We start from the raw sequence: 8,247 nt of genomic DNA, 5'->3' as shown, positions 1-8,247 counted from the left end.
TAAAATAAAGCCCTTCAAAGACTAAATTTCAGAAAATACCTCACTGGTAACCTGTCCGTCTGTTCTAATGATGCAATATCTAGTATTGTCATCCTCAAAAAAAAAAAAAAAAAAAAAACACTCTCTTCCAACCAAGTGTAACATCAGTGCAGAAAGTGAACTTTCTGAGCTTCACTGAAGAAGGATGTCCTGGTCCCCTGGGTTTCCTTCTGGCTATGTTACCTAGATGTTTCTAATAAACCCAAACCCACTCAGACTCCCCCTGTGTCCTGCTGGGCTCTCATCCCAGGATCACATTTCCCATCTCTGTACAATCTGCTCTTTCTCCTTATACCATATATGCTTAGAAAAATCCCCAAAGCAAGCCCAGCAGGCAAGGCTGTGTGGGGAGCAGGGCCATAGGATGGGCACCAGGTCACTGCCTTCCCCAGAGGGCTCCTAGGCAAAGCTGAGGAGCCCCAAGCCCCACAGATGCACCCTCTCAAGGGATTTTCTAAGTACCCAGGAGGCAATGCTGAGTGGCTGTAGCCCAAAACTAGCTGAATGGTGCTCCTGCAAGGACCACAGTTTTCCTCCAGGCAGTAAAATTCATTTTTCCCTGTGCTGTGAGAGAGCTGAACTGGCTCTATATTTTGCATCAGCAATGTTCTTTACACCCTGGCTGCTGCCGAGTGGGCTGAGGGGAGAGAGGTGGGTAAAGATAGCTTCCCTGCTCTGGCAATGACTCACCCAAGTGGGAGACCTCCTTTTTCTCCATTGAGAAGTCTGACTGAGGGTTTTTCAGGCAAAACATTTTAATTTTCTGCAGAAAATAAAATAAAATAAAATAAAATAAATGTTTGGCCACAGAGATACCAGAGGGATACACAGAGAAACCCTAAACCATGTATTTTCTTCAGAGAAAAAAATGTCTCTTAGTGAAAATCTAAATCTGAGAGAGTGCTCAGCCAGCGTTGATGCTGACATGGAAAAGTTTCTTCTTTCTTTTCTGGTCATGTCCTTTTATCCTCTAACCCAGAAAAATGTGGTATAATTTGTATCTTGCTCTCCAAAGACCTGAATAAATTCAACCAGACAGATATATAATGAGGTTTATTTAACAGACCCTTTTACACTTCAGATGTTTCCATAGACAAGCATGAATGTGGAATCCATCAGTTTCACAGGAAGCCCTTAACACCCACTTGAATTTAAAATACACACTTAAGAAAAAATTGCATTGTATTTTAATAACTGTGGGTGACTTTGGAGGTCATGAACACAGGGAGACAAGCGGCTGTATTAGCATCAAACATTAATTCCCATTTTAAGTTCTAGCAATGCGTGGCAGTCCCTGACCTGTCACTGTGCAGCTGTGGTGTTTCTGATCTTGAGAAGGCCTCTTCTGACCAGAAACCAGCAATCGTAGCACACTGTATTGCAGCTTTATTAGTCAAACACCCACCAGAGACCACTATTTTCAGGAACAGCTTGCCAACACGTTTGGTCAAATCCTATGCATAATGCCAGCAGAGGTTTTAATGATAATTCAAAGTTCAAGCCAAGGCTCATTTGTGCCCTATCAGGGTCACCTATGTAGCTGTCAAATTTCACAGCAGAGAGAGACTGTGAAAGAGGGAAAAGAAATAGCCAGCACAAGCTAATTCATCCATGAATTGCTTTGGATGAGAGATTCCTGATGGCATCCCTTTATTTACAAAACCACTGATTTTCTTTCCCCAATGCTGGTTATGAAAGACAGATATGAAGAAGCACTGCTGACATCTTCCATATGTCCACGTACCTTCCCGTGCAGCGGGAGATGCGTGCGAACAATTCCTCATGGCAGGACACAGCTCTCACAGAGCTCCCAGTCACGGAAGCAGCCCGGAGGCATCCACGTAGCCCAGAGGCATGGTACCTCCTTGGGCTGAGGGTCAGTTTTGTGATCATCCTTTTGTCTCATTACTGGCTGAAAACTCACTGTTTGCATCTTGAAGAAATGATGCCTAGCCACACATTTCCAGGCCACTGCCTGAGAGCATTGCAGTGCTCTCTTATTTCAGTCAGAGGAAATGCTTTTAGGAGAAATCTCTCTGGCAACCCGTATTTATCATCTTTCTGTCGCATGATCTACAGTCTTTTCAACATTATTCAGTCAATGCTCAATTAATCTCTGTTGCAAATCTTTATATCTAAATCATTTACATCTTTCTTTTCAACAATACAAACAAAATTCAAACCTGGTATTGAAGCATAAGAAGTATTATTACGTGGACAGCTTGTGTGTAGGACAATATTTCATTACCTCTTTAGCTTCTTTGTACTCTCAGGACAAAAGATGAAGTGGTCAGGCTAGCCCAATGTGCTTTAAGAGATGTCAGAAGCAAAGATTTTGTTGAGAAGCCCCTACTCAGGCATATGGCAGCAGGTTGCTAAGAGAAAACATTTAGCTTTGCCTTTTTAGCCTTGCAGGCAACAATCTGGGAAGGCTCAAAAAGGCTTCAGGGGGCTTTGTGACTTCTTTTTCTATGCACCAAACTTGTCAGAAATAATAGTATTTTAGGAAAACAAGATAACCTTGATTGGATATAGACTCCTATTTTCGGGTTGTGTAGGGCAGTGATTTCTACCTGCATGGCATCACATGCAAAAAATCACCTGAAACCAAAAGTTATCACAAGGCTCTATTAACTCCCCGTGACTAAGAGACCAGTTTTTCACGCTGCTTTGCTGCCATAGTGGCTGCCTCTACACAGTCAGAGAGTTGAAGTGGAATGAGTTTCACCTTGAGAAAGGCAGCTCAAATCTACAGATGCTGTGAGAACTTGTCTGAGTATCAATTTTTCTGCATCATGCTGCCTTCATGCATGGCCTCAGTCTATCAGTGTTGCTTGACATCAGAGCCTGGAGCAGACTGCTGACACGAGCCATACAGAAAGCAATAGTGTAAGTAATGCACACAGTCATCTGTTCGTTTTCGGTGGCCATGCTTTTCTCGAGAGAGCGGATTCTTGCAAATACAGAATATGCTGTCTTGGGGTTCAGCGTGATTGCAGGCACCGGTAGGAAGCTTCTGAAATAGAAAAATGTCATAGTTTTAACAGAATAAAAGACTAGTACGGTGGTTGAAGGAAGGGGAAGACCTTCTTTCTACTTAAACAGTAATGGTTACAAAATGTGAGACTCCTGTGTCTCTAAATTACTGCTTACTAAGGCACTTCAGTGAATCAATCTCTGCAAATAGCTATCCCATTTTAACTTCTCTCTAGGCATCCACTAACCCAGCCTCCTGCTTTGACTCTGAAAGCAGAAGTGACTGCCACTGGCTACTGAATTATAGGCTCTGGCATCACTGGAATGACATTTCATAAAAACAAAAATTAGCTATGGTTTAAAATATATAAAATAAATAAATAAACAGAATAGAAGAGAGAAAGCGTCTGAGGGGAGAAGGATGTATTTTCCTTCCAACTGCTGTATATGTGGCATCCTCTAAGACAACATGAGCAGGAGTCGGTGCCAACACACAGAGACGAGCCGCCTACCACTTCTCATGAAACTAGATGCAAGCAGGATTCCTCTCAAATTGTCTAGCAACATTGCCAGGCTAGGTATTTGAGCCTACGTTTAATTTTAGCAGCTGCTGGCAATCGGGAGATGTGGGCAGTCATATATTGTGCATGCTAATGACACATAATGGTGTTGGCTGATCCTTTGTTTCTCTTTACAAATTGCAGTTCCAGTAAGCTAATAAAGGAGAGCTTTAGGTACCAGAGCTAAGAGCCTCACAGCTTCAGTCCTGAGCCATGTCTCAGGCTCTGGTCCCAGGGCCTGGTGGCAAACCAAGCTGAGCAGAGCCTGCCACTAGTCCAGTTTCTATCTCCATGCAATCTTCTCGACTGAGTCCATACAGCATGTTACAGGGTCACATAATTAAAAGGATCACAGAACTAATCCAGCTGAAAAATATCCCCAAACAAAATATACTTTGAGGGTTATTTTAGATAAGCTATCCATTCTATGTAAATATCAGTCATACATAATTGCACATTGTCATATATAATTGTTATGTATTTTTGTGCATGTAAACTTACACTTTTTTACTATATCTGCTGCTAAACATCAAAACTTGTCATTTTTAATCCAGATGAGTTTATTGCTGTGGTTCCATCTGGGACTCCAGATCTGATTTTTCACCTTATGACTACAATCTACAAGCTATAGTCAGGACAGCAATATTTATTTAATGCAGCAAGCATAACATCTGGGCAACAACAGTGATGGTGACCCAAAGGATTACCCTTTTGAACCTCCGTCATCTGGCTGGTCCATGAGCTGGTGATGGGGAGAAACAGCGCAGGGGTGCCCTGCTTCTGCTCACCTCCGTAGCTGCAGGAAGGGCAGCTGCTTGCACATAGCTGGAGCAGGGGGTCAGCAATGGCTCCTTCCTGGCCTCCCACGTGAAAGCTGCTGGAGGCTGAGGGGCTGCAGAGGTGAAACCAGCAGTGAAACCAGCGGACCTGCTGGCCAGCCGGGCCAGGGCATCTCTTCTGCTTAGCGAGCTGCAGCCCCAGAGCAGTTTCTCTCCTCTGCTTAGGGCTTCCCATTACATGGCACTAAAACACCAAGTTGTATGATAGTGTAATGGAAAAGATTTTTTTAAACAAACAAACAAAAAAACACCTTGAAGCCAGAGGTAAAAAGAACATAAATTTTCAGAAACAGCTCATTAGGAAGCTGGAATTAAGCACAAGTGAGTAGGAATTTTAAAGATGACATGCTAATTTTTTTAATTCAAATTATTGATATTGCAATCTTCTATTAATTTTCCTCTAATTTGTGTATGCACTTAAGAGAAAATATACTGCCCATCCATCTTGTCAGGCACGTACACCCAGGATTTTAACAGCAAGAGACGGAGAGAACAAATCCAAGGTTCGCGGAGAGAAAGCTGCAGAAGTACCCCTCCGTCTCTGGGAAGTCTGAGTGCCTCTCCAGTAAATAGAAGGGAGTGCAGTTTTGTAACACGCAGGGTGCGTAAACCCTATAGCTTCACAGTTTCTTTCTTCTGCATTACTTCAGTTGGAGTGCTTCAAGCACACTAATGAAAATGTCAGAGGACAAATCAATATCATCAAGAGGAGAGTGTTGTTGATGTACCGCTGCATCACATGTGAGGAGAGGGACAGCACTCCTTTCTGTAGTGTTTTTGCTGGTATGAATGCTACTGTCTGACACTTAGCCCCTAGGGGAGAGAAAAGTGTTGGGATTTTAATCTTGCTTCAAATAACCACCCTCGCTCTAATTCAGCTCAAAGCCATTAGAAACCATCTCCAGGGTGTGTCACAGCAGAAAACCAAAATGCTTGTTTAGAAAGGAAGGGAGTAATTTTCACATAGTTGGAGGAGGCCTGGGTTGAAAATAATCATTATCAGCTGATTCACTGCCTCTGGTGCCTGGTGCCCCAGAAGACGGGTCTTGCCTGAAGCGAGGAGGGTCGGAGCTCAGTACCCACAGCCACCAGCCACAGGTCATGGTGAGGAGGAGGAGGGGCGGGCATCTGCTCGGGGATGTGCAGACAGATGGCTTCAGAAGAGCTAAGGTGCAGCACAGCGAATGGGCAGCTCTCCACTGGACTTTGTGACAAAGCAGTGAAACAGCATTAAAAAAAAAATCTAATAAAAATGAGTGGTTCATACTTTTCAGAGCAATTTTGTCATACTCCCTGTGAATTCAGACTAGAGGCCATAAAAGCATGTTTGTCACTGTGGTCCCCACCTCCATGAAGCTATGTAGGCAGCCAGGTAAGTAATTAACAAACGCAAATATCTTTCACATAGGGAAAAAAAAATAAATAAATAAAAAGAGGCTGGAGGCTCTCCTTAATGGAGAGCTTTGCCATTTAACATTTTCCTATTTTGGTAATGTAAAAGAGAGTTTTGATAATGGTTTGAGAAGATGATTTTTTTTTCACCTTTTTTAACAGCCTGCTACTTGCCAATACTTGGCAACCTGCTGTTACGTTATACTTACCTCATGTGCTAAGCTTAACCATTTTTAATGACTTCCTTACTTTCAATTTGATAAATCTTTTTTTGCTTGCTTGCTTTCCTGTCTTTTTATGCATTTGCACGTCATCTTATTAGATTTTTATTTCTGTGCTTTGTTCTCATGTGAAATATGACCGAGTTACGTGCAAAGCCTTGGAGCACATCCATCATTACTTCTTTTCTGGATTTAATTTTCCCCATGCCCTTGACAGCATTATTCATGTGTTTCTTGGCTGGCAGCACCCTTACTAGCACATTTAGGCTACGAATGCCCACTGGCTCTACCGAGACTTGGACCACAAGAAACTTGCCTTGTGGGCTGCCAACCCCCCGCAGCAGTCACACACTGCCCTGCTGCCTGCCTTGGCCTGCAAACAAACAGCCCTTGGTCCTTGGTGTCATTTTCGGCTGAGGCCAGCCTGGTGCCATGCCCAATGGCTTTGAGGCCTGGACCTGCAGCAGCCCAAGCACAGAGCAGCCCAGGCCCTTGGGGCACGGAGCCAGAGCGGGGCAGAGCAAAGCCCCCAGCAGCCAAGCTGTGGTGGAGGCCCATGTCTGCACACACCTTAGCTATGGCGAGACAGCCTTGCTGCACCACAGGGCTGAGGCACCCTCGGCTTCTCCATCACGCAGGGCTCCCCTTTCTCACAGGGAGGACACAGGCCACCAGGCTGGTGGGTGACATCCTCCACCCAGCCCCAGCACAGCAGAGGCCTGGCTGCTGTGGGAGCAGTGCCACCTGCCAGCGTGAGCCCCAGAGGTGGTGCGTGGCCCCATCGGCTTGGGGATGCCCTGCGCCATCTCTGTGGGGCTGGGCTGATGGCTGGTGCCCATGCAGACCCTTCAGCTCTGCCATACAGGTTAATACATTTCCTCCTTACAACCTCAGGATGAGTGTCCTCTCCATTCAGGAGCATCATTAGATTTTATAAGAGTGCTGCTTTTCTGTCTGGCATGTTTGAATTCATTGTCAGAGTGACATCAGCTGGGAAAAGCTGGTACTGGAGCAGAACTTCATCTCAAAGAAATTTCTTCCTAAACAAAAGCAAGTTATTCCATGGCTCCACAGAAGGACACCTCAGTTCTTCTGACATCCAAAAATCCTGGGAAAACTATAACTTCTCATAAGCTGAAAGCAACAACTGACCTCCTGCTTCAGAAGAGTTACCCAGATTAATATCAAATGAAGTTGTATTTTATGAATTTAAACTATAAATTCTTTATACTTGACATTAGCAAGAGAAAACTAGAGGGAAACAGTGAAGCTCAACCTCTTTGAAGGACAGAGCTGGGCACAGTGGGGTTTTCTGTTTCAATCATACAGGAATGAAGCTTCAGCACCAGCTCTCATGGGGCTTAGACGTGGCAATTATCATACTGAAGGGCTAGCTGCTTGATATATTTTTTTCTTTCCATGCTAGCTGTAGTAATTGTATTTTAATGTTATATTAAGGCTACAGGCTTCTCATTAAAAGGCAAAGCAGTTGCAACGCAATACTAAGTGATTCAACATATGTTTATAATAATTTCTGCTTCTGGCTGGCAACTCATGTTAACACGCAAGAATATAATGGATTTCATATGATTTTGGCATAGATCAGGATTATATTTCTTTCTGAAAGATATCAACAATTGCTGTAAAATAAATTATCTTGGACAATTCTGGCATACATAGATGAGCGGGAAATATATCACGATTTTCTTTGGAAATGAAGCATGCATACTTTCTTTCTGAATATATGATAGGTAACATTGGAGAAATCCTCCTCAAAGAGGAAGATAGGTAAAGCAAGCCTAGGAGACTCAGATCAACACTGAAAGATTTTTTTTGTTCTCTTACAGCAGGAGACTGTAATCTTTATGGAATTTTTTTCAGCCAAAGATCTCCATAGGTACAGCTGAGCTGATCTTTTGGGAAAAGAAACTGTGTGAACTCTTATATAATAATATATGTGATATTGGCTACTCTAAAATCTATTACAGATTTCAACATTGACGGAAGGACTTTGGGCTAGGATTTTTTTCAGTGACCAAAGTTGTGCATTCCCAGCAAGTGACAGGCATTTTCAGTGTCTAAGGCAAGCCTTGCAAAGGGAAGTCACTTTTTTGATGCAGAAAGCTGAATACTATAAAGGTCAGAGGAACCAAAACTTTCTAGACACAAGCTAATTTATGATACTATGGAAATATCCCACGGAAATGCAGTCTGCACACA

General features: G+C 43.3%; 1 long non-coding RNA gene across 1 annotated transcript; it reads right to left on the bottom strand.

Annotated features, from left to right (window-relative positions):
- Positions 1-1,079: 1,079 nt before the first annotated feature.
- Positions 1,080-5,307, bottom strand: LOC121079281. The gene is made up of 2 exons (XR_005824965.1): positions 4,364-5,307; positions 1,080-3,055 (listed from the first exon to the last, which is right to left on the bottom strand). It is a non-coding gene; the product is annotated as an uncharacterized LOC121079281 (long non-coding RNA).
- Between the last annotated feature and the right edge of the window lie 2,940 nt (positions 5,308-8,247).

The sequence above is a fragment of the Cygnus olor genome, chromosome 1, assembly GCF_009769625.2.
Source record: "Cygnus olor isolate bCygOlo1 chromosome 1, bCygOlo1.pri.v2, whole genome shotgun sequence".
NCBI lineage: Eukaryota > Metazoa > Chordata > Aves > Anseriformes > Anatidae > Cygnus > Cygnus olor.
This window is presented reverse-complemented; position numbering and strand designations above follow the sequence as displayed.